This window comes from Chelonoidis abingdonii, chromosome 26 (genome assembly GCF_003597395.2).
Source record: "Chelonoidis abingdonii isolate Lonesome George chromosome 26, CheloAbing_2.0, whole genome shotgun sequence".
Taxonomy (NCBI): domain Eukaryota; kingdom Metazoa; phylum Chordata; order Testudines; family Testudinidae; genus Chelonoidis; species Chelonoidis abingdonii.
In genome coordinates, this window is record NC_133794.1 from 11,492,571 (window position 1) to 11,519,452 (window position 26,882).

Genomic DNA, 26,882 nt, shown 5'->3' on the forward strand with positions numbered 1-26,882 from the left:
ATTGCATGGTATAGGGGCAGCTGACTCAACATTGTTAGGACAGTTCTGGCTTCTGGAGAGTTTGGCTGAACTCTGAATGTGTCTGTGAGGTGAGAGGACAGGAGTGCAGTCTGTCCTCTTTACTCAGCAGATTTGCAAAGTCTAAACATTGGTTTATTGTACATTAGCATGCTATGTAGTGATAGTTTTCTTTGTACGCCTGACCTGTACTACCATACACATACCATATTACCCAAGGGTGTATGCTTTGACTCTGCTGATCCTAAACAAAGAAGCCACATGTCATATTACAATCTATACAGTTCTCTGAAAGATACAAATATCAGTGAAACAACTGTGATTATGGTTGGCTGGGTACCTGTAGAAAGGTCCCTGGCTGAACTCCTTCTCTGACTTTTCACATAACTAGGTATTTGTGAGCTAAAGCCCATCCTTTATAATGATCTCTCCTATTTCCCCAGGCCAGGTTTAGAATCTCCTTTTCATGTTGGTGGGCCCTATCGATAATCTCCTTTAAACCTTCCAGCTGAAGAGGTTTAAGATCTCCCAGTCATTTCTCTTGAAGGAAGATTCGAAATCTGTAAGACTCTGGTGCTCTTGCACAATGCGAAAATCCAGGCTGTGATTTTACTTACTGCCACAGCCGAGGGTGAAATAGTTGAGGTAATGGAAAAAAGAGGAGACAGAGCCTCCAGGGTGAAACCCATCTCTATGCAGGACAACATAAGGTTAACACCCTACTTAAATCACACTTAACCCCCATGGTGAGGACTTAAATGGTGTGTCAGCCTCGTGCTGACCCTCTGAATAGGGGTGAATTTTGCCCTAAGTTAATATAATCCATTCCATTGACTAATCTTTAACCATTGTTCAAGCCCTGTTACTCCCGGACACCCAGTCCTCACTGACACTATGAGAATGGCCATACTGGTTCAGACCAATGGTACATCTAGCAGTATCCTGTCTCCGACAGTGGCCAGTACCAGGGCTTCAGGGGGAGAATATAGGACAGGGCAATTTTGGAGAGATCCACCTCTGCCTTCCTCCCTGGCTTCTGGCAGAGATTTCTGATCACTCCGAGGATGGGGTTACCTTCCGGACCATTCTGACTAATAGCCAGAGATGGACCTATAGGCTCTTTAGAAGCAAATAAATGGCAACAAAAGGCATACAGGGCAAGAGAAGGGAAGACTTCCTGAGAGAGACCCAGAAAGAGGTGGTCAGAGATAACGAGAATGAGAGAGAAGCCCAGAGAGACAAGCTGAGACATGACATAACAGGGTGACGCTGGGCTAGGATCCAGGAGACTTGATTTATTTCCTGGCTCTGCCACAGACTTCCCATGTGATCTTGGGCATGTGACTCCATGGGTCTCAGTTTCCCCATGTGTAAAATGGGGTAATAAGCCTTTTTCTGTCTGCCTTGTCTATTTAGGCTGAAGCTTTTCAGAATAGTAACTGTGTTTTACCATATGTGTGTAGAATGGGGGGCCCCAATCTTGATTAGTGGGTACTTTAATACAAATAACAAATAAAAATAAGATATGAGGAGAGAGAAGTGGGGAAGGAAACAGATCTGAATCTTTTCCTCTACAATAGAATGTCAAATGGGAAATTATAGCTTGACTGTTATTTAGAGATAAGGGCAAACAGAAATAAATAGGAAAGGGAGGTAGAAATGACATCAGATTCCTGTCTTCCCATTGGATACATCTCTGGAATGTATGATAACCTTATACCATAAAGGTCATGTGACATCATACCCCAGGAGTCAGGAGTTAATTTAGCAGCAAACTCCAGTGTATTCTCCTAAATAGGGAAGCGGTAGGAGCAGATAGGGTTTCACCAAGCACAGTGTTTATGGGTTACTTCAGCAAAGCAAAACAGGCTGATCTCACTTCCAGCTTCTCCAGCTGAGTTGCTTATCCTTACCTTTGCCAAGCCAGCCTGGTTGGTGGGCCTCCCTTCTGCTATCATGTCACCATTGCACGGACCAGGACTGGACGGTGAGTTTCAATGCCAATGACAATACTCTGAGCTCTCCGCTCAGTAGAATGATTGTGGAGCCTGCATTTTCCCTCACAACCCTGCCAATGCTCTAACACCCTGACCTGCAAGAGCAGCAGCAGTTTCCTTTTGTGGGCTGGGTACACCTGGGGCTTAAATGATGGCTCTGATGTCCCCAAACTGATGTCATCCATTCAGGATTGATCTCAGCTACTGACCAGCACCTATTACCCCATGGGGGAAGCATTATTAGCTAAATGAATTAATAACAAATAAGAAAACAACTATTCTAATCTATTCCTTGTTCTGGGCTGTCCAGTGCCATCTGCTTTCTCTGTGTTTGTCTTTTAGATTGCAAGCTTTTTGGAGTAGGGATTTTTGCTGTGTTTGTCATTTGCCCAGAGCCAAGCATGATGCTGTCCATGCTTACCCAGTAACTGATAACCAGTGAGCCAATGCCTGATCCTGTGCAAACAATCTACATATAAAATATGCCCCCTGCCCCAAGGGGTTGACAACCTAATGCTTAGACAAACCATGTGGTACGGACACATGAAATGCACTGGATGATGGCTCCAACTCATCAAAGGGCAGATGTCATTGATAGATCCAGGGGAGGCTCTAGCTGTATTGCCACCCCAAGCTTGCCTGCGGGAGGTCCCCGGTCCTGCAGATTCAGAGTACCCACCACCAAATTGCCGCCGAATCCGTGGGACCGGTGGACCTCCCGCAGGAACACTGCCAAAGGCTGCCTGACTGCCGCCCTCATAGGGACTGGCAGGGTACCCCCCATGGCTTGCCGCCCCAGGGACGCGCTTGGAGCGCTCGTGCCTGGAGCCGCTGCTGGATAGATCATCCCTCCAAAGCAGCTGAATAGAGGACAGAAACAAAACAGAGTAACATTTGAAAAAGGAAATTGTAAAGAACTCCGATCTAGCTTTGTGTTTCTAATGAGCCCATCAGTGGAGTGTCTGGGCAATGCCTCTTCTCGAAGCTCCAGTTGCTTTGGCCATCTTTTACTCCTAGGCAGTGAGCTGCTCTGTGCTGCACCATTGAGGCTCTGTGCTACTGACTCAAGCGCTGATGACTCTGAAGTGACAGTGGGGCTGCTGCTAGGTCACCAGCCATCACATCCACTCTGTCCAATCTCCTCTCCTCAAGTCATTCCCAGTACCTTACTTGGTCACAGCTGTAGAGCGCAGAGTGCAGCTGGTCTCTGGCCTGACTGCTGATTCTGGTTACCCAATGCACTGCAGGTGCTTGGACCCAGGGGAAAAGCCTTACTCAAATAGTTTGCCAGTTAGATTTTTCTGGCTTCCTGTCCCAGGGCTTGGCCTAGCCCAAGGTAGGAAATCTCCAGCAATTCCCAGGGCTGAAGCAGATAGAGCAGAGCTTTGAGACTTAAGGTTGCCTGAAGCCCATCTGGCTGGGGCGAATCTCCCCAGTCATTCTCTACAGTTAGTGTTAGGGAGAGAGACTGAGATGAGATCAAGCAGTGTGGTGAGCCCAGCGAGTGGGCAAGCACACCACAAATTCTAAGCGGCAAACTGCCCCTTTAATCAGCACAAAACTATTGTTATTGGCACTGAAATCTGCTGTTAAAAAGCCACCCACACTCTGTAATCAAAAACCCTGGAAGTGAGGCAAGATTGTAGTTTACCAGTCACTGAAACCATCACAAATCAGAGGAGAGTGGGGGGATTTTCAGAGGAGAGAATCCCGTTCCCACAATGGCCCCTGCATTTCACATGTGATTCTTGCCCTGCTATCTGCTTCACCATTACAGGTTTCCAGCATTCAGGTTGGTAGTGCAGGTCTCCAAATTACAGTTTAGACTCTGTTCTTTAAAAAGTCTCCCAGTCCTAGGATTTACCTGGGATTGTATTTGTCTGGGAACATGGGGTTTCCAACCTGCCCTTGCAACCTCACCATGGACTACAAATGAAAGCACTTAGAGCAAAGGACTGGAAGTTTGCACTGAAGTTTCTAGTCACAGCTGGCAATTACCATGGGTTTCCACTCAGAGGCAAGGTCTGGGAGGCAGGATTCCTAAATCCTAATCCTGGCTCAGCCACTGACCTGCTGTGTGGATTTAAGCAAGTCATTATCCATGCCTCAGTTTCCCCATCTGTAAAATGGAGAGAACAACAATTACCTATCTTCTAGGAGGTTGAGTCTTTCTTAATTGCTATTTAGAGATCGCTTTGAGATCCTTGCCTGAAAAGGCAAAGTATTATTGTTATAAATCTACACTCCCTTCTACCAAATACCAGGCTTTCAAAATCAAAGATGGTCCCCGTTTTTCCTCTATTGTGAACTCAAACACTTGGGAGTGACTAAAGTATTTTTAGTGAGAAGAAATCTCAGTATTTCTTAGCTGCTATAGGCTTTTCCCCCAGCTTTCTTTCCAAGACACATGAGTGCAGCAATTATTGTTTCCCTAAGTATAATTTAGAGCTGAGTAAATATGCAGTTTAATCAATGACTAGGGAAACAGCATTGGGAAACTGTTCCTAACCTAGCAAGATCCACCTCTACGGCAATCAAGCGATCGGTAATGTTAGGGTCACCTTCTGCCTTGGATATTCTTCCTCAAGTAGACTGATGATGGGCACCAGCGTGCAAAAGCCCTTTTAATAAGAATGCAGAATTTTGAGGGAGGTGTCATACAAAAGTAAAAACGCTCCTCTCACCCGCCTGCTCCTGGCTGTGGGCTGTGTAAAAAGGGGCTATTTGAGGAGGAGAGTTGGTGAGCCTTTTATCATTTTTTGTCCTAGTTTGAATATAGATTATCAGGTCCCACATTAAGTGACTGACTGCACAGTCAACGTATGATTTGACACAACCAAATTTTGCTCAGGAGGGTTCCAAGACTGGATTACTGGGGGGGTCTGCAGATTAGGATTTAGATTCAATGGTAGGTTTGTGTTTAAGGAGTGGCCCACAACTGGAATAGCAGGGGGTGCCGGGGTCAGGAGGGAAGTGTATTGCACAGAGTCTGCCCATGGTATGCCGGCCTGGGACCAGCATTTTCCATTTCACACTTTCAGGTGGCAGGAACTATTCTAATATGTTTCATATATATGGCATTGGTCTGAGAATCACAGTCAATCTGGTTAAACTCTCTGTTCTGACAGAGCCTTCTATACTTTGGATTTACGCTATAGAATAATTACACTTTAAAAACCTTCTCAGTCTTTCAGCTCTGTTATGAAACCAGGAAGGGCCATCTGAGGCTACTTCCTTTACTATCTGTCCCCACAAACATCACATTGAATGATGGGGGCTGGGAGGAGAAGGGCCCACTTCCCTTAGGATTCAGAAATAAAGATTTGAGCCCATATTCAGAGAGGTCATTAAGCAATTTGGACTCTGCCTTTTGTTTTGATTCCATGAGTTGGGATAAAGATCTTGGCGATGGAGCAGTTGTGTGCGCCGTGCGAGGGTGGGGAGGGCGGCGGGGGAAGAAAGAGGCAGCTGGTCTGAATTTTCCCTCTGTGAGGTGGGTTCACCAAAGGACTCACTTGTTTGTGTGGCCTTGAAATCCAGCGTCATTGTTATGCAACCAGACTGCCAGGAGAATGGCTCCCCTGTCAAGGAGGCTGGGATGGAAATGAGAGAAATGTACCTTCGCAAGGCCCTTTCTTGGATCTGATGCTGATATTTTCCACATGGGCTGGCTCTTTACAGCCCTGATTTTGTGTTGATTGATACCACTGAGCTCGTTATTGATTGTGGAGGAGAGATTGGGGATGTCAGTGTCAGTTCCATAAAAGGCATCACAGCCACAGAAGGAATTTGGGTTTGAAAAAAGAGCCAGACAGGAGGGGTGGCTCTGCATTGTATATTTCCAGCAGCACTGGGATCTTGAATTCCTATCAGGGAAGCTAATTTAGCAATCAAGACAAAGATTCCAAATAGTTTACAAGTGAAAGGAGTGGAGCCTAGCCCTCATCATATGAGTCACTAGACACGTAGGGCCAGATTCATCGATATGTTAGGGCTACTTTATGCTGGTCTATTGGGTTTATGGACGCTTTGCATCACTGGAGCAATCTGGTCCCTAGCTCAGGTTGCAGTAGCTAACAGCTGCACCCAGCCTCCTCTCACCACACTCTTCTGTAAGGGTTTTGTGACAGTTCCCGCAGGATTGGGAAAGGAAACACCAACAGCTTCAGCACTTCAAAGCCTGGGACATGGAATCAGTCAAAACTGTTCTGCCAGGAGAACGCTGCCGCTATTCCTGAAAAGTACAGCTGCTGCCTCTCGCTTGGCAGAGTATAAGGAGCCAGAGCTGTTCCCTGGAGACAGCTGCTCTCACAAGCGGCCAGGCAGGCAGGCAGCAGCCACATGGGAAGGAGGAAGGCTCCAGTGCAGATTTTGGTTTGCATTGATCCTGTTCTGGAGACCAGTCACGCCACATCCAAATACCCAGGATGACAGCCAGAGTTTGAAGAGGAGCTCCTGAACCCACAGAGCTCCTGTTTGGAGCTCCTGTGCTGCAGTTCAGATGCCGCCAAACTTTGCCCTAGCAGATGAGCCGCTTTGACAACCTGCTGGGAATCCAAGCGTCACACCCAGTTGGCATGCAGTGGAATAACTGAGCACAGAGGAGGAGGGAGAGCAAGTGAGGAGACAATAGAAAAGTCAAGGAGAAAAGGCTCAAGGAGGACAGCATGCCTCTGGCCCAGTAACATCCACTGGGGTTTTGCATCTCTAGCCCAACACCATCCCTCTGGCTGCACACCTACAGCTCGTTGTCCTTCCTCCAGGCCTTGTGTCACTGTTTACAGGTATAAATTGATTTAATCCCCACGATCCATCAGGGAAGCAGGTTCACCACCTTCATTTTGCAGATGGGAAAAACTACACAGAAAGAAGAAACAATTTGCCCAAGCTCACACAGGGGTGCCTACTATCAAAGAGGTGGTTTCACAACGCAGACTGTTCCTAAGTGATGAGTTCCAGTTTTTCCTCTAGCCCAGGGCAGGCAGAACAAATATGAACAGAAACAAGCAGGGGGAGTCCCTTGTTTTGATCTCATTCATCACATCCAGCATCACTGACATTTGGAACACGTGACCAGCAATTGAGTGTCCAGTGCTCTATGACTCATGTGGAAGCCACATAAGAATAACGGTAGCTGTTGTTTATTTTCATTGACTTAACCCTAATCAGACAGAGACATAGAAGGAATGTCTTTTCAATCAATATCTGTTGGAGCAAATAATAAAACTAATGAGAGAAGTGCCCTAGAAATTGACCTTTTTCATAAGGAACACATGTTCTGAACCAATCCTATATTTAAACAAACAATGACACCCTCTTTTACCAAATACCCAAGGAAAGAACAGACCCAGGGAAGGAATACTGGTCTTCTGCACAGTTGAATGTCTTTAACTGGTCTTGTCAGTATTTGCTAATTTGGCAGCAAACTGTTTGCGTTATGAGATGTCCTCATTTTCCCAATGTGAAAGGGAGGGCAGCAAAGTTTCTCTTGAAGTTTTCAACAGCCTGCATTAAAACAAAAACACACAGACAATGTATTACCCGTGGCTTGACATGAAAAGGGCCCGTTACCAAATAGGCATGGAGAGCATTCTTCTTACAACCAGGTCAGGGTGAGATGTCAGACAGCCACACACCTCTGAGATTGGCTGATGCCACAAAGCAATTCAGAAAGTTAAAAGGCAGAAACCAATGAAGATACACTAACATTAAAAAAGCACAAAGTACAGAACTCCCTGATTTCTTTTCCTTTCACCTTCATTGTTCAGCTAGATCCAGACATTACAGAACAATACAAAGACTTTGAAGGACCAGGCTTCCCCATAAAATTGATATCGACTTCTCTTAGGCCTGGTCTATGTAAGCTGCCTTCCATCAACCTACTCATGGAAATGTCTTCACTTAAATCTGGCTCCTGTTGATGTAAGCACGTCTCTACAATGATTTGGTAACACCACCTCCCTGGCCGGCATAGAGTCATGGTCAATGTAATTAGGGGGATGCAGTGTCACTGTAGGCGCTTCGTTGCTTACAGCGACTGTTACGGTATTCAGGAGCCATCCCACAATGCCCTGCACTGACATTACAATCGATACACGTACTCCTGGTGAATATACACACTACGCACGAGCAATTTAACAACTGTGGTGGCTGGATGCTGACGTAAGTTAGGTCAACACAATTTTGTAGCGTAGACATGGCCTTAGACATCTAGATTCTAATACCATTGAAAGTGAGCAGATTTACACACTGCAGTTTGAAAATCTTTCCCTCCACTGGTTTTAGCCTACTGCTACGATTGACAGCACTTTGAGCAAACGTGTGCTTGAGATGAACCCTTAGTACAACAAAGCTATTGGTGGTGGATAAGTATTACTGGATGCCACACTGCATTCAAACCACTTTTCTGCATGTATCAGTAAACTGAGAGATGAGGCAGTCTGCACTCTTGATTCTGTAATTTGTCTGACAATCCCAACTACGAGAGAAGTTTATTGTTAGACTTAAATGGCTAGAGTTCCAAAACACTGACTGCTTTCTGAGAGTGTAACAGATGCATGCTCAGTGCAAACTACTGCATGAAGAATTAGCAGAGGTGCATGGCCTGCTGCATTGTTCCTCTCCAGATGGATGGATAGGGTCACTGGGAGCCATAGCTCCATTGGAAAGCCATTGTCTCCTGTGAATAAAAATGGCTAAAGCTGAATAGACGATTAGGAAACCTTTCTTGCTCTCTCCTTTTGCCTGCCACATTCTCACTAACAAGCCATTCAAAACTTTCTGGCTTGTATTTCAGAGGCATGGCCAGCTGTCCTCTGTGGATAGCTTGTGAGTCGTGGCAGAACTCAGGGGTTTTGGCAACCAACATATGTCATGACCTCTTTGTGGTCAAAGGTCTCTTCTGCATATTCAAGTGACAATTTACAGATTCCCTGTCTGTCCACATTGGATGTTGCAATCACCTTCACATGGGTGGAAAAAGCCAAAGATGTTGGCGAATCCTGAATCTGATTGGTGTCATCTCTCTGAGAGTATCAGTAGAATAAGTGATGAGCTTTAAGAAGCCACCAGATCTGCAAAAACTTGTCGTCCCTCCCCAACAGATCCCATTTACAAGAATCTAAGAATACTTTGTGTCACAGTCCGGGGAATCATTCTCTCAAATTATAATGGGTGCTTTAATTCAGAGTAGAAATTAAGAGTTGGAATCTATAGTCCACTAAGGTCACTTTGCACTTTTATGCAGTAAAAAATGGCCTCAAACTGGCCAGAGATTCCCATTCTTATAGCCACCTCCTACAGCTGCCCTGCCCTTCCCTACTTGGCACAAAGGGGAGGAGGAGGGTTGTTCGGGCAGGGGGAGGGGAGGGAAGGGCAAGGGGAGTGGCAGAGAGCACAATTTGGACATTGCAGAGAATCAGGGCTGTTATCTCTTCCACCTCTTTTCTATAAGGATAGGGTTTAGCAATGGAACTAAGGAATGCATCGATTCTATCAATTGGATTTTAATAAACCCATCGTCATATTCTCCAGACGCCATATACACAGAAAAAAAGCATCCATTTCCACCACGATCTTTGCCCCTCCATCACTGATCCAGCTTCTTTCACTAGTTTGTTTTCATTTTGTCTCCAGGAAAGATGCTGATGAGCATCCTGAATATGTCATTAACGAGGAAGGCCTGTGCAAAGGGATGCATCTTGCCAAGTCCCCTCAAAGTGGTAAGATTCTGGCTCACCGTGGTCTCCAGCAGTAGAGAATTTCAGCTGAGAGCCTGCCACTCCCAAGAACTTTATTCTGAGATGCATTAGCTATAGCCACAGCTGTTATGTTGGATCATTAAAAGAGAAGCAGTCTGTGCAGTAGCAAGGCCCCCCTCTTTTACTCTTCCTCTTAGTTTGGCCCACTAATTCTGGAAGGTGTTGGGGAGAGTTGCACGTCGGTAAGTGGGTGTGAGTCAGAGTTACGTGTTACTCAGACCAGTTTAGATTCACCCTCCATTTGGCCCAGAGAATATATGCTGATAGAAAAAGGAATCCAAATGAGACGTTGCCACTTTATATCACTTGTTTTCATTCTGAAAAACACACTCAGTGCTGCTCTTTGGAAGATATTTCCCTCTCTTCCCCTTTGACTTAAAAAAAAAACAAACAGGCTGGTGCAGATTTCATTACTGAGCGACTATCAGGTCAGTGCTAAAAATTGAAGTGTATCAGAGCCCACCCTCTGACACAAAACTGGACACATACACACTTGCCCATTATGGTCACCCTACACTCAAAAACATACGGCAAGACACTTCACACACACAGAACCCCCCCACATCTGCACAAGCAAACACGCACAAACACAAAATGAACACTGGGCAGTAACCTCTGCAGAAAACTCTCAATTAACTGCATTTTTTACTGTTGGCCATTAACAACTGACCTGAAAGAATGTTATTTTTCATTGTTGGGCGGTGGCGTGGGGGGGAATCTGGAGAAAATCTTAAAACAACCATCTTATTTAATGATCGGAGGTCTCACTGTTTGGAGATCTCTCCAAGCAGGAATCCTGCACACTTAAGATGTTGTTTACATTCAGTCTGTGTTTTGAATTCGTTGCCCCTTCGTGGCCCCCACTATAATCTCTGAGGTTATTTCCTATTGCTGTCACATTGGCTATGCATTCCTGGGCGTTGAGCAATAGCTTTCCCCCATGGGCAGATGTTATGGACTTGTAGCAGATTGTTAAGTGCTACAGACTTACAGCTCATTGCGCAGGGTCAAGATGGAAAAATACCATTATACTTCCGATTATACCTTGCGCCTGAATGAGCTTCACTGATAATTCTTCATTACTATCTACAGAAATCACAACTTCTTCTGGTGTCTCAAAATTGCAACTAACATGGAGATCATACAAATAATCCTTTGTGTTGATACAGAAACTATTACTAGGAGTTTAATGGCTTTTCATTATGTGCTTGTTGCATTTCTATCATAGTAGATTTATACCAGAACCTACATCAAAATGGCCCAGCCCTAAAGAAATTGGAAGGAACTTGCTGTAATTCCAGAACGTACTGTGCTATATCGCCTGGCCCTGGATGCGTAGAAAAATGTAAAAAAAGTAGAAAACAGAAAGAAGCCCACTTTATATGGGTCAGAAGGGGCATATGTTGGAAAAGAAGGCATTAAACTAATTATTTTGGGGCCATATAAGGAGTTTTAACTTTGGGATTAGAAACTGGTTGAGTTTTGGTATAACCATTACTGGGCTTCTGCCCAGGAGGCAAAAAGCTCATGCTGGCCTCGATGATTTAAACTCAGTATTCGCCTCCAGAATCATTATATAGTTAATACACAACATCAGTTCTAGTGTGTGTGTGTCATACTGTAGAATTAAGTATCCACCCACACTACAATCCATCAAGAAACAAGTAATTTATTTCCCTTGTTCCAACTGCCATTTTGGAGAGAATCTACGATCATTCCAAGACACAAATCATTAATTTGGAATTTAACTGGGATCTTCACAGCCGCACATAAATCTATGTACTCTGAGTAGCAAAAATAGCCTGAAGAGGACTCTGGATGTCTTTCTGGTTTCAAACCAGGGCTCTTCTCTGCTGAGATTAACTGGACATGGGAATGAGAAGATGGCAAGAGTTCAATAAAATGGCCTATTCTCTGTCCTTTGTTCTGTAGTTCCCATCTCCAGGATTGTAAATGTGGCCATCCTTGTTTCTATTGCTGCACTGTCAATGAACCTGTATGAGGATTACTGGCTCCTTTCTCACCTCCAAGATGACTGGAAACAGCAGCGAAATCCCCCTTCCCTAGCACCTATTAAGTTCTACACATTGTCTGCATTTACAAACATATCCTGTTAGTTAGGTAAATATTATCCTCCGTTGGCAGATGGGCAAACTGAGGCAAGAAGTAGCTTATCCAAGGCCACTGAGGAAAAACAGTGCCAGGGTAGGATTAGAAATGTAGAGTTCCCGAGTCCCAATCCTATGCTCAGCCTACAGTATCTCTCTCCTAACTTTTGGACGGATCCTTGGTGTCTGCTTTGTACTTATGAGATTTCAGTCATAATGGCCAGGGAGTTGCCTCACCACTTTCTGACTCAAAGGCTGTGCAGGAAGAGCTAGCTAGCCACATAAATACATTTGCCTTCCTCATTTCCCTTCTAGTCCGGGGAACTCCCAGATTCTGGCAATGTGTTTATATGCATTTGGATCACCCTAATATGGCAATTATAATGAATTGTAAATTTAAAGTAGAGGAATTCTTCTGAAATGTTTAACATTTAATTGCTTCACTGTGGTTTTGCTGTGTGAATATCTGCATTAACAAATCCAAGTGCCTCTCATATGGCTTTTTGACATGGAGTGCTATCTCCGTATTGTATGAATGAGGCACGTCCTTTAGTCTTCTCCATCCAAGAAACTGGACTGTCCTGATTCTTAAGGAATCTGATGATCTTTTTGGAGGAGGAGAATTATAGAAGAATCTATCTGCGGAAGTCCTAGAGATGCCCAGGGTGTGTTTTTAAATGTTGCAACTGCTGCATAAGGAAATGAGATCTAGGTTCCCCATCCTGGCCTGCTTCAGGAAATTGGCCATCCCCATGTGGATAATATTCCATTTGGAAACTGATCCTTCTCTTTACATAGTGATCCTTCTTTGCAGCCAAGGCCTGCACTGTCCTACTTTGTTGCTTTCCCTGAGGCTTCTCCTATGTTCCTGCCTTCACCCTCTCTGAGTTCACAGGCCTCCCAATTCCCTGCTCTCAGAGAGTGACTGCAGCCTACTTCCCTGAAGCCCCCTTCTGTTGCCAGCTACCTGGCTTTATACAGAACCCAACAGTTCCTGTCCAGCTGAGCCTGCTTCCAATTAGTTCCCTGCTTCCTGGCTCTTCCTCCAGGGGCACACTGTGGAGTGAGCTGGCCTGCCTGGCCATCTTAACCCCTTCTAGTGCTATATGGGGTGGACACTACATCACAGTTAGTCAAAAGAATCATCCAGATTATTCTTACATGTTGATGCAGCGTCAATCTATCAAAAGCAGGACAGCTCAACACCATGGAGATGTACAGAAGTAACAAATGGATTTAGGGACATATGCCCCATTGAAATCTGTCACCCTTTTCTTCCTACATTCTCTCTCTTTCTAAATAGTTTTCCTATTAATGCAACATCCTAAAACCTAGTGCTTAAACTCAAATCTATGGCAGAAGACATGGCCTGCAACCATACTATCTTGGCCTTGTCAGATATCACCATTAGTTATACCATATGATCTCATCTGATATCAGAAGTTAAGTAGCATTGGATGAGACTTCCAAGGAACACCCCAGAGTCTCAGGAAGTGGTATTGGTAACTTAGGCCTGGTCTACACTACACAGTTAGGTAGACATAAACTGCCTCGTATCGACCTGTGCAAGTGTCTTAACTTAAATTTGTCTTCTGCCAATGTAAGTGCTTCTCTATGCCAATTAAGGCCATGTCTACATGTACAGCACTGAAGCAGAACAGCTGCACCGGTACATCTGTGCCACTGCAGCATGTGTGGTGAAGATGTTCTATGCTAGGGGTAGGCAACCTATGGCGCAAGTGCCGAAAGCGGCACGCGAGCTGATTTTCAGTGACACTCACACAGCCCAGGTCCTGGCTACCGGTCCTGGGAGGGGGTCTCTGCATTTTAATTTAATTTTAAATGAAGCTTCTTAAACGTTTGAAAAACCTTATTTACTTTACATACAACCATAGTTTAATTATATACTACAGACTTACAAAAAGAGACCTTCTACAAACGTTAAAATGTATTGCTGGCATGCACAACCTTAAATTAGAGTGAATAAATGAAGACTCAGCACACCACTTCTGAAAGGTTGCCAACCCCTGCTCTATGCTGACAGGAGGGACTCTCCTGTTGGCATAAAAAGACCATCCCTGTGAACAGCATAAGCTATGTCACAACATAGCACTGAGCATACTAGCGCTTATGTCAATGTAACTTATGTTGCTCAGGGGGGTGGAATAGTCACACCCCTGAGCGACAAAAGTTTTGCCAACATAGGTGGTAGTGTAGACATAGCCCCAGTAAAAGCACCTCATCAACACAGCATCAGTGCAGACACTGCATTGCTTATGTCAACTGTTAGGCTTTCAGGAGCTGTCCCTCAATGCCCCTGACAATACAGTTGATACAAGAGCTCCTGGGCAGGACACAAGGAGCCAAGTGTGCACACACACAAGCGATTTGATAATTGCGCTGGCTGTATGCCGACATAAGTTAGATCAACACAATTTCGTAGTGTATACATGGCCTCGGTAGATGCACTTCCCTCTGACTTAGAAGCTGCTGAAAGGATTGCTGCACATTTAAGACCAGTTTCAGACCTGCAGGCACAGGGTGATACAAACTTCATCCTCTGCCTCCACAGGAACATCTTTGCTAGAAAGAATCCACCCGTATGAATCACAAATTGCTGTACCATCATTGTCCTTCTTCAGGTCAGTTTGGCTGGGGAAGGGCAGCATTAAAATCCCTGCAGGTTGTCTGAGAAAAGCCCTGAATAAGGGTGTCTTCAAGCTGGACTACTCCCATCCCTTCTCTCTGCTGGCAAGTGCTACCAACTTCACAGGGGCACTGTGCAGTTCCAGCTTAGTCCTCACTGAGCCCCCATTTCCAACAGACCCTCTGTGGCGAGAGGCCAATGAATGAATCTTGCTCTTGGTTTGTAAAGTGCACTGCAGTGAAGAAAGCCAAGATATTATTATTGATCCTCTCTTAAATCATTTGGCTATCAGAGTGCAGATAGCCAGCTAGAGTGCTAATTAATGTCATGCTGTTGAAGTTAGCTCAGATTTGCAGGGTAAATTTATGTATTTATTTCTTCTTATTTTAAAGATACAACTATAGGGTCCCATCCAGAGCTAATTAGGCCTTTTAGTAATTCAGTGGCTAACATCCGTAAAATACACTGCATGGAACTGTGGCCCTCTCCATTTAACCTTTCTTAATCAACTAAGGAATATGCAATGGATAACATCCTTCTGCTTTCCCTAGGTACGTAACATGGCCAGGGCTGGGAAATCCCTGTGTAACCTTTTCACTCAGTGAGCCATTGTAAGCTGGAGTGTCTTGCCTGGAGATTCTAAAACCAATGGGCCAATTCCTGGCCTTTGTGCCACTCCACTAAACGACCGAGGAGATTAAAAGGATCCTGTGAGGTAAAGAGTTCTGTATATCCAGTCACAAAAGACATTTCAAATTTGAAAATGAAATAAATAACATGCTAAAAGTATTAGAAAGATTGGATGCTTCCAGTTCCTAGAACTCATGATTTTTTACTATATTAACCTCAAATAATCATGTTCTGAATAATACAAACTGACAGTTATAAGGGGAGGTGGTGAGAGAAATGTGCAGAGACTCAATATTTTTCCTGGCATGATAAAAATACTTCCCACTGGATCTTAGACGATCTGGCACCATAATCCTGCCAGTATAGCAGGACTGCATAATGGAATTTATTGGTTCTACACTTTCCATAAAACCCCACCCTTTAGTTATGAGCTTATCTAAATGGCGATAGCATTCCTTGAAAAGAAAATGTCACCTTTTCTTCTCCCCTTTACTTTGGTCTCATTGGACTCTCCCTCTCATACAGATTTGCAGCCACGCTAGACACACAGTCTTGTAAGATATCCAATCACACAGTGCCCACAGCCATGTAGGATAGCCCCATAATGCCACGACTTCACAAAAGCAAGTCATGTAAAATACACAACAATATAAGACTCTCAAAGCCTTTCTGGAAGTATCTCCATGTATAGATTCCAGGGTATTACCCATGTGTAACTTCTGCAGGACAACTGTCTATGTCTTAGGTCCCTTGAAGGGACAAGCATCTGCTCGGAATAAGTACTATATAGTATATTACGAATGTTTCCTTCTATTTCACCTGCTTTCGATAGGCATTGAAATATCATACTATCTACTATAAGAATAAAAACTTCACTTGCATGTTTAAGGGAAAAATGAGGTAACCTAGGACACAAATTATTAAATTAAATTTGTTACACCCCCAATTAGGCTGATGCCCTCTTTGTTTTGGGCACTGTACAAACACCAAATAAGAGAAAGTCTCCTGCTCCCAATATATTCAAATCTACATAGACTTACCACCATCTCTAGATTTGGTAACCTACATCGCTCATGGATAACCACTATTCTGTAAGACACAGTAAAACACAGACCTATGATAAGCTGTTCTGGCCACATTTGGATCATAACTGGAATTTCTGCATATTCTCTATCACTAATATACATGCTGGAATATACCATGCATGAGGAGCTTGTGCAGGGTAGTGCTAGAAGCAGGAAAAGGAAGCTGAGATGTAAAATTAGAAGAGGCATTGGAGACTCTCTCAGTCTAGATCATGCAGTTTAGTCTGCCAATCTTTCAACACATTTCATTACAGGAAAAGCTGTATTAATGCATTAAACTCTCCTCAGCTGGACAATCCTCCTGACCAGCACAACAGACATTCCAGCGAGTGGAAAGCACTGCGGTTAAAACACTGGACTGGAACCTAAAGTGATGGTCCAGACTTTTGGTGTGACCTTGGGTAAGTCACTTATTCTCTTCATGCCTCACTTCCCCCAGTTGTAAAATGGTGATGATAAAACCTAATCCCCAGGGGATCTGAAAGGTGTTAAACGTATTAATGTTTGTGAGGCACAGATACAAATGTGATAAGACCCATGTAATAAATATAGACTATTTACCTGCATTTCACCAAAACAATCAGTGGAAAAGATAATTAAAACATTATCTGAATTCCTCAGACAACGGAGAATACACACTTCTCCATCCAAGAAATTGACCTGTCCTCATTCATAAGGAATCTGCTGATATTTTTGGATTATATTATTATTATTCTATAGAAGAATCTGTCTGGAGCAGTCCTATTAGTGTCCAGGATGTGAGTTGAAACACCATGCAGAAGAAATGGTGTAGCTCCTACCAGCTACGTAAGCACATGGTGATGCTACACCATGGTCAGCCAAATGCATAAATTCAATTCCTCTCTTCTTTCACCAATAAGAATGACCTGGTTGTCTTCTGAAAATCTGCTGGTATAAATTTGGTGTCTTCAATTACCTTGAAACAACTGGAGACAAAGATAAGAGGGCTTTTCCTCTGTTATTGCTACATTTTCAGGGCTCTGTATGCAACCAGGAGACAGATACATACTAGACTTGCTGTGATTATTCTATCCAAGGACTACACAGTATTCAGTTAAAAGAATTACTGCTATGCAGGAAGGCAGGCCAGCATCCCATAGTTGGGTGCAGGTATGCAACTGCAATGCACGAGAGGGATTTTTAATAGTTCATATTGAGATTTCTGAGTTTCTTGCTGGTTGCCACTACACGGCTGAGATGGGACATCAGTTGAAACACAGGCAGGTAGCGTTAGAGACAGAGAGATTCCAAAAGAGCTTTGATATTGGTTTAGTGTTAGAAAAATTCTTCTGCACAAATCTGCTCCCTGTATATCTCCTGAGTCCTATCCGCTTAATTTATTCACAAAAGCAAAATTTCTGTTCTCACCATTGCTTCAATGCCAGTAAAGATGTGAAGGAGTGAACTGGAGTCTGTTGCATCCCTTCCCTTGTTTTCAAATACACTGTCAGCTAAGCTCAGATCCAAGAATCTTTACTGCTGGTGATCATGTAGGAAGTAGGGAGAGCACAGCTTGATTTCTGAGACGAGGCTGAACTTGCGATGCCAGCTGGAAGATTTTGAGTTATAAACGAACAGTGCAGCCTACTTATCTGAAAATCACTGAAGGGGAAAGATATGGAACAGCGGCATATCATTTTTAGAGTCACTTCTGTAAGCTTGGCAGCAATATCTGTAAAACTCAGCCACAAACTATAGGTGAAAATAAAGTGTCTGCACTTTGGGAAAATAATGCATTTGCAGTTTTGGTATAACTACAGAGTATCCATCTCTCTCAGGAGCGTGGCCTGACTTTGGAAATGGAGAGTTAAATCCTAGGTCTTACCTGAGAGATGGCCACATTGCCATTCCTAATGTAAGATTGCAGACTGGTCTGGAAGGGTGAGGGGAGTTCCAATGTGCTGCTATTCAGCGTGCTGCTGTGGACTGAACACATGGAGTGGGGTTACTCACCTCTCTCGTTCCACGCCCACTTTCTAATTCCTCATTCACACAGAAGCACCAGACTGGCTGACTGAAACAAGCTGGATCATTTGAAAGCAACAAGCGGCACATTGGATTCATTCACCCACCAGGTCCCTCTTTTAAAACCAATAACCATGTGAAGCGTGACTTGATTACAGTGATGCAAGCCCCATCTGTCATGGCCCTTTCAGAATAGCACAGAATGGGCTGGATGGTCCTGAGCCTCTCTCTCTCTTTGTACCTCTGGGACATGCACTGTAATTGAGATCACAGCTCCTACTGAATTATTCACGGCAGCTTTGAGTGTCAGTTTTATTATATACATGCAGATTACTCCAGCATGCTTTACCCTGCAGGGGAAGGATCAATAGTGGAGTTCTCTCCTCCTGACTTTTCCACCTGCATTTGTTCCTATTTCCCCTACTCCTTATACCCAGACCTTGTTCCAAGACCACCTGTACTCTTGATACCTAACACCTTGCTCCAGCCAGGGCCATACTCGGTTTTCATTTCAGCAGGGTGTTGCTAACACCTTGAATTCACTAAATTGAGTCCACTTTCTCTATGCACAGCATTTGCTTGCCCAGCACGTCAAAGCCCCCAGTGCTCTCTGACCCAGGGTCTCTTGCTGCCCTTTATGATCACTTCAGTTTAGCCATTAAGTCTCTGATCCTTGGGTCCTACTCATCTCCCTTCCCAATGTAATAAATATACCATATAACCTATCTGCCTCATAGGTCAGGCTACTGCAGATTAGTTCACATGCCCATTAAAGCCCATAGGGTCCCCTCCTATTGCCTCACTTCACTGGAGTGCAAGGATTCCTTGTATCTCCAGAGCAGTTATAGAGAACATATTCTAGTCTGTAATAAAGTGGCAATGGTAATGTACATTAAAGAATAATGAAATGCAGTGATACTTCAGGCCTGACAGTCCTATTTCTGGCAGTCTCCGAATTAATGTGCTAGGCTTTGTGCTGCAGCTGCTACTAGGAACCTTCAGAGTCTTTCTAAATACATGAATAGAGCTTCCAGCTCTTCAGTTCAGATCACTGCAGCTATTTATCCTGCCTTTGCTTTCACTGTACCCTTTTTTAATTTGGAATTTTAGAGTCTTTAGAGTAAGGAAATGCAGTAGCAAGTGCAATGCATACCAAATACTTTTAAGGAACAGGAGAGGGACTAAGCTCCGATATTCCACTTGAGTTCTGGGCACCAGAGACCTCAAATCCCCAGATAAATCTGGGAGTTCCCCTCCAAAGTCCCATTTCAGTTGCAAAAGGCCCCCTTCAATCAGCATGTGGTTCCTCTCCACCTCCTAACCTGTCTTTCTAGAGGCAGGCCTGAGAGGTTAAGGGCCACAGATTCCTAGCTGGTGTAAACCAGCATTGCTCCACAGATTTCAATGGAGTTTCGACAGTCTACACCAGCTGACAATATGACCCAAAAATCTACTGTACAATCTGTATTTGGAAAACAGTTCTGAATCCAATCCAGATCGAACAACTAATGTAGACAAGCAACATGCATTATGCACTAAGGCAGGACCTATCAGAGGCTGTAGTGTTGCAATAGGTATAGAATGCACTACAAAGCATTCCACCACATTGCAAAGAGGTATAGACTATCACTGGGCCCCATGCCATCACAGAATTGTACATTAGCCAATTGCATTATGAGGGGTTTCCATTCTCCTCTGAAGCATCAGGTATTAGCCACTGCTGGAGACAAGAATATGGCAGTACGGAGCACTGATGGAGTATGGCAAATCCTATGTTCCCACAGGGATCTAACTGGCAAGAATAGAGTATGAGTTATCCTATCCTCCACCCTTCCCTGTTTGCTGTCAGTGATTTCAGTAACCTCTCATGTTTTGCCAGGCAGTTTTAGCACTTTGTAACCCCAGAGGCTTCTGTCAGAGAGTGAGGAAAACACAAACCACAATTCAAACCTTTTTGGGGCACAAAAGAAGATAGGTAACATCAATGACTCCCTGCCCTTGTGACCCGCAACTCCTCCTGCCCTCCAAGGGGCCTGAGAGAAATATTGTTACAACAGAAGTGAGATAAAATTAGCTGCGATCCATTTCCAAATCACATTTGCTGCCCTAATGGTAAAGGCTGCCACATTTCACACAATGGTGCCTCGTTCCAATAACTATAGCACCGCAGATTTCCAAAATATCAGTGCAAAGGAAGAGATTTGCTTGCACCAGACTCAGGCCTGGAGAATTTCAGCTTCTCATTAACATCCCAGTCCAATACTTTGTACTTCTCTCTGGCTTTGTTCCATGTCTAATCAGGGGAGCTCTGTTTTGAGAATCTGTTGCTGCCTTGTGTCTCTCCACGTCTAGAAATGGCCACGCTTCCTGATGCAAATATTTAGTAAAGAAAGTCAAGAGACCCAGGGGTAAAATATACTCTCAGCTAGACTGAAGTCCCACTGAAGTCAATGAGGGTTGCACATAAGTAGTTGAGATCTGACAAAAATAGGGAGGGACAGGTAGATGTTTGCATGGAACTTGCAAGACTTTAATGGAAGAGTAGATTTGGAATCTCCTTAAAATCCCCAATACTTTGCGGTTTTTGCAAATAACTTCTGAACAACTAAGCTCAAAGAATCATACTGGCTTCCTTTTTTCCAGCTGAAACTTTGTTGTACCAATGACTCATTATATTTATACCTTCTCAGAGAACATTTAAAATTGTGTTTTGTCATCTCCTCATCTGTTGGCTTCCCGTCAGCAGACAGTAAGAAGCTTTATTTATCCCCAGGTGTGGATGATACTAATAGAATCCCTCTCTGTAAAACTGTTTTCCATTTAAGCCTTGTCAGGCACCAATATACATTTATTCATGTGCGGCTTTTGTTTCAACATGTTTTATGAGAAGTATCTCCACCATAACTTGTGGTTTGAAGCTGTTCAAATAGCTGATGACATGCCTAGTACAGACGGAGAGGCTGATGATGGCTGAAAGCAGCAGTTACTTTTATAAAGAAATTGCTGGAAAGGTAGAGCCATCATGCCTGGAAGATGGCTGAGTTCTTGTGTTCCTGTTACTGCTATCCTCATCCTCAACCTTCCACACCCAATTACATTCTGACCTCACCTGTCACATTTTGCCCTGTTGAAAATTGTAAGCTGTGAGGGACAAGGACTATATTTTATTTTACATTTGTACAGCATCCAACACAATAGTAACAATAAGCCTTAGCTCTCATCTAGCGCTTTTCATCCATAGATCTCAAAGCACTTTACAAAGGAGGTCAGTATCATTGCTCCAATAAGGTCCCCATTGTGATGGGGTGCAACTGTAGTTCTGTTAATACTAACGTTGATTAAGTGTAATATAATCTAGGATGGAATGAGCTCATCCTAGCAGATCCATTCTTTAATTTCACTTGTGACGTATTTATCAGAGATAAAATGGTTATCTGAGTCCTTTCTTGCCTAACTCAGCATAAGAAGGGAAGGTCAGGATTACAATGTAGAATACGACCATAATCTGGTTTCAGATTTTCAAAACAGTGCAGGGGATTTAGACACTCACCTTCCATTAAAATGATTGCTCCTCTGGTCACTTAAAAGGAGGCAGGAAGTCTAGAGAGCATATGATGGGGCGGGGGGGTGATCACAATGAGATCCTTGCTTAAAGATCCCATAAGAGGATGTGTGGCTGGGGTCAGGGAGTGCTGATCACAGTGTTTCTGTGAACTATAAAGAGAGAGTGACAAACTGAAACACAACATTCTAGGAGAGACCAAGCCTACTAAAAAGTACTGAAATCACACCGAGTGATTGGCAGACATAGTAAGGAACCAATATGAAGAGAGAGCAGGAAACCTGGTCTTTATGACAGACTGCTGTACTAATTTGAACCATTCCCCACTTTCCCCACACAGGGAAAGGGAGAGCCTAAGGGGCAATGAGGAAATGTTACACATTCTCCCCAAGCAACACAACACTGATCACAAAAGGGTTTATAGTTCCTTTGGGAGCCTTTTTATTCTTTTCTTCAATGCCAGCAGAGGAAAGTCAAATTTAAACACACACATACCACAAAGTTATTAACCACAGGGAAGTCAGAATCCCTGCTCTTCCTCCGCTTCCAGCTGCTGCATGAATTTGGACCTAGCTGTTGCCACACCCATGATGCTTGTCTTAGAACTGCTTCTCCAAAAGAGATATTTAGAGGGTACGAAGCCTGGTTCTGGACCGCTATATGTCCTGTTCACCTGTCCCATTCATGTAATTGGCAACTGGCCATTTCTTTTCAGCTTGAGAAAGTCCTAACAGAAAGAAGTAAAAGACACTTTCTTTTGCATTTCTCTTGGCAGGCTCATCACTTTGCTACTCGGTCGGACCACTAATTTTGCCTCATAATGAGCCATAACAGTGAAATACATCCAAAAGAATGAATAACCAGCTGCTGACTGAACATTTAAAGTGACATACAATTATTTTCTTCTGAGAAACTACTAGCAGTTCACATAATGGATTTTCAAAGCCTTATGTGGCCTAAGGTCACACTGAATAGCTGACCAATTCTGAACCTTCATGCCTGGTGAACTTGCTGCTACTTTGTTTGAAAGTCAAATCCAACATGTCCTAAACAACCAACCTAATTTAGTACCAAGTCTTCTAAGCTGAGACCTTGGAAGTGGACGCAGCCTGAAATCCAAATCCCAGAAGCGGATGTGAAACAATGGCACCATTCAATTTTTCTTAGTTTCACTGAGAGACCTAAGAGTGGCACTGTGACTTGGGTAGCTAACCCAAACACAGGGTTGCCAAGCTGCTCATCCAGCAGTAGTAAGAGCTAGTATTCTATTAACTGCATCACTAACCCATCTATATGGGTAATACCCTGGCCAGACTGGAATGTCAATCCCAAATACATCATCTGAGACCCCACCTGGAATATTGTGTGCAGTTCTGGTGTCCCATGTTTAAGAAGGATGAATTCAAACTGGAACAGGTTCAGAGATGGGCTACTAGGATGATCCGAGGAATGGAAAACCTGCCTTATGAAAGGAGACTCAAAGAGCTTGGCTTGTTTAGCCTGGCCAAAAGAAGGCTGCGGGGGGATATGCTTGCTCTATATAAATATATCAGGGGGATTAACGTTAGGGAGGGAGAGGAATTATTTAAGCTTAGTACTAATGTAGGCACAAGGACAAATGGGTACAAACTGGATATTAGGAAGTTTAGACTTGAAATTAGACGAAGGTTTCTAACCATTAGGGGAGTGAAGTTCTGGAACAGCCTTCCGAGGGAAGTAGTGGGGGCAAAAGACTTATCTGGCTTTAAGACTAAGCTTGATAAGTATATGGAGGGGATGATATGATGGGATAGTTTAATTTGGGCAATTGATCTTGGATTATCGGCAGATAAGTCTGCTCAATGGTCTGTGAGGGGATGTTCGATGGGATGGGATCTGAGTTACTGCAGAGAATTCTTTCCTGGGTGCTGGCTGGTGAGTCTTGCCCACATGCTCAGGGTTTAGCTGATCGCCATATTTGGGGTCGGGAAGGAATTTTCCTCCAGGGCGGATTGGCAGGGGCCCTGGAGGTTTTTCGCCTTCCTCTGCAGCGTGGGGCATGGGTCGCTTGCTGGTGGATTCTCTGCAGCTTGAGGTCTTCAAACCACAATTTTGAGGATTTCAATAACTCAGTCATGGGTTAGGGGTTGTTATAAAAGTGGATGGGTAGGGTTCTGTGGCCTGCCTTGTGCAGGAGGTCAGACTAGATGATCATATTGGTCCCTTCTGACCTATGAGTCTATGAGTCTATCTCCAAAAAGGTGTCAGTGCAGAGGATGGTTCATTGTTGAAAAGCTGATCCAATGATACTGAATCACCACTCACTGGAGGCTGGCATTACAATACTGAAAATTGCAGAAAACAAGTGTTTTTTGTTTTTGTTTTTTTTAAAGTGCTTCCATACTGGAGAAAACTTTCAAACAGATCAAATCTAACTGTAAACCTTCCCCTTTTCATTATCTCTTTACTCAGCCATGTGAGTATGATTCAAGAAGGCTTTAGCTCAGGTTCTCTCTCCCACAGGCTACCTTTTGTTCTTCTTGTTTGACCCTGAAAGCGACATCATGCTGCTGCATTTTTCACATCACAATCATTTCCCAGATGTGAAGATTATTAATTCCATGCAGGATTTCAGGTGAGGCGGGCTGTGAAAATGCTCCATTGCCAGAGGGTGGACAGATACTAGAGCAGACAACCAACCAGCAGAGTCCCCTATCTAATCTGGAGGCCCAGTCGCATGCACAAATGCAAGGTAAAAAATTATACACATGACAGGGAATGCAGAAGACCCTAATCCTGCATTAATAAGAGCACTATGGTGTGTTTCCCCTGCCTTGTAGTAAGATCCTAAGATGGGAGTGTATAATATAACTCAGTATATCACTTGCACTTAAGAGACTTGCATTTAAGCCCATAGCTCCTCCACACCCTGCATGTTATATATTCTGCATTCTTGAGACTAAGGGAGTGGGCTTGGGATTTAATTCCAGTGAATATGAAGGACTATGCACATCAGATCACCCTACCTGTGCTCATGCATAGCCTCCACTTACACTTGTGCTGCAGCCCAACAACTCTGCACAACCTGTAAGGACTTGGAGGACAGAGGCCGTTGTGTTACCACAGCTGACTCAAACCTGGACTCTGGTGTGGGTCTGTATGGAGCAGCTATATGAAATAATCCAGAATAATTCATTTTACCCTTGCCTGTGCTGGTAGAAGCTGGAACGAGATAGTATCCTCTGGAAGGTCACCCCACACTGGCCTTGCATTCAGCTGGGAGTCACATATCTCTAGCTGAACAGGAAGGAGCTGTGTTAAACTGGTCTTTATTGGAGATCACCTTCCTGGTTGAGCTATTAGGTGGTGTGCTGAACTCTATCAGCTTGCTGGTAAGAATTCTATATAGCTTGTCTCAGCTGGGAGTCGCCCTCTGCAGATCTTATACAGTAATGGAGAAACTCCTTATTAAAAAGTAATTATTTTCAGTAATACCAAAGGAAAAACCTCTGGCCTGGTAAAATTTCTAGAGTGGTTTTTCAACCCTGAGATAGGGCTAAAATCTATAACTCTAAACTTGCAGATTCATCTGCTATTGCCTTGTAAAAGTCCCAAGGAATAGTGAAGAACAGTAACACGTAGCTTTCATATAGCCTTTTTTCAACAGTAGATCACAAAGTGTTTTATGAAGTAAGGTCATTATCATTATCCCCATTTTACAAATGGGGAAACTGAGGCTCAGGGAGGGAAAATGACTTGCCCAAAATCATAAGAATGGCTATACTGGGTCAGACCAAAGGTCCATCTAACACAGTATCCTGTCTTCCAACAATGGCCAATGCCAGGTGCCCCAGAGGGACTGAACAGATCAGGTAATCATCAAGTGATCCATCCCCTGTCGCTCATTCCGAGCTTCGGCAAAGAGAGGCTAGGGACACAACCTCTGCCCTTCCTGGCTAATAGCCATTGCTGGACCTATTCTCCATTAATGTATCTAGTTATTTTTTCAACCCTGCTATAGTGCTGGGCTTCACAACATCCTGTGGCAAGAAGTTCCACAGGTTGACTGTGCATTGTGTGGAGAAATACTTCCTTCTGTTTGTTTCAAACTTGCTGCCAATTAATTTCATTTCAATTGAAATTTGCTCACTCAGTAGGACAGTGGCAGAGGCAGGAATAGCAGCCAGGTTTCCTGAGTTCCAGTCCAGTGCTCTATCCACTACATCCCACTGATGAAACAATAAGAGTGCGACTCAGAAAGCACTGGAGGGAGTAATGCAGTGCCATGCAACAGGCTTGCCCCCCAATGTAGGACAGATCAGTGGCACCTCAATTTTGTTAACATTTGCCAGAATCTGTGGTCCAGATTGAACACGGCTCAATGTGTATGTCAGACCATCTGAAGTGAACTCAGCATTTCTTCTGAGGATCCTGAAATAACACATCAGATTTAGATTCAGCTCCACAAACATATGAAAATGCTTAGGACAGAGAACGCCATGGTGTGAGAGGAAAAACAGAGCTGTTTATTCAGTCTGATTACATCAGAGACACTAGGACTGTCTGTGTCATGCACAGCCCTGACATCTATGTTTTCTGCCACTGGAGCAGAGGAAACTACACAAAGAAAACTTGATGCCTTTAAATATTTCTTTACTTAATCCTTCAAAAGACAATGTAGGTACCTTCCCTCTGTCCCTCCCCTTTCCCACCCCCTTGCACGTCTACTGTACAAAAGGGAATCATTAAGCAACTGTACATGTAATGGGGGGTGGGGAATGGCAGACTGCCAATCTCAGGAAGAATCAAACACAAATCTCTCATCCCCACTCTCATGCAAAGCACTTTGTGTATGCGTTTAGTCATCATCTCCCCCTGCAGTTTAGGGGAAAACCTCGTAGGGAGGGCTTGCATGGGTCTCTGGAATTTGATCAATTGTGCAGGGTCTGACTGAGTGGGCAGGGCTTGTCGCGGTGTGCAGCGATTGCTCAGATGTACACGACTCACCCAGGTGTGCGGTGCTTGCAAGGATGTGCTGGAGTAGACAGGGTTTGGCTGGGTGAGCTGCTCATGTGCAAACTATCCGAGGAATGCTTTGGTTTGTCAACTA

At 44.0% G+C, this 26,882-nt stretch overlaps 2 long non-coding RNA genes across 3 annotated transcripts; one reads left to right on the forward strand and one right to left on the reverse strand.

Annotated features, from left to right (window-relative positions):
• The first annotated feature begins 1,915 nt into the window (after positions 1-1,915).
• LOC116828535 (uncharacterized) lies at positions 1,916-26,323 on the forward strand. The gene is made up of 4 exons (XR_004374551.2): positions 1,916-2,005; positions 9,651-9,736; positions 22,569-23,043; positions 24,296-26,323. It is a non-coding gene; the product is annotated as an uncharacterized LOC116828535 (long non-coding RNA).
• LOC116828536 (uncharacterized) lies at positions 7,241-18,299 on the reverse strand. 2 transcript variants are annotated; one of them, XR_004374552.2, is made up of 4 exons: positions 18,220-18,299; positions 17,046-17,192; positions 16,201-16,249; positions 14,691-14,762 (listed from the first exon to the last, which is right to left on the reverse strand). It is a non-coding gene; the product is annotated as an uncharacterized LOC116828536 (long non-coding RNA). The 2 variants fall into 2 exon arrangements; XR_012654884.1 differs by lacking the exons at positions 14,691-14,762; positions 16,201-16,249 and adding an exon at positions 7,241-7,520.
• Positions 26,324-26,882: the final 559 nt, after the last annotated feature.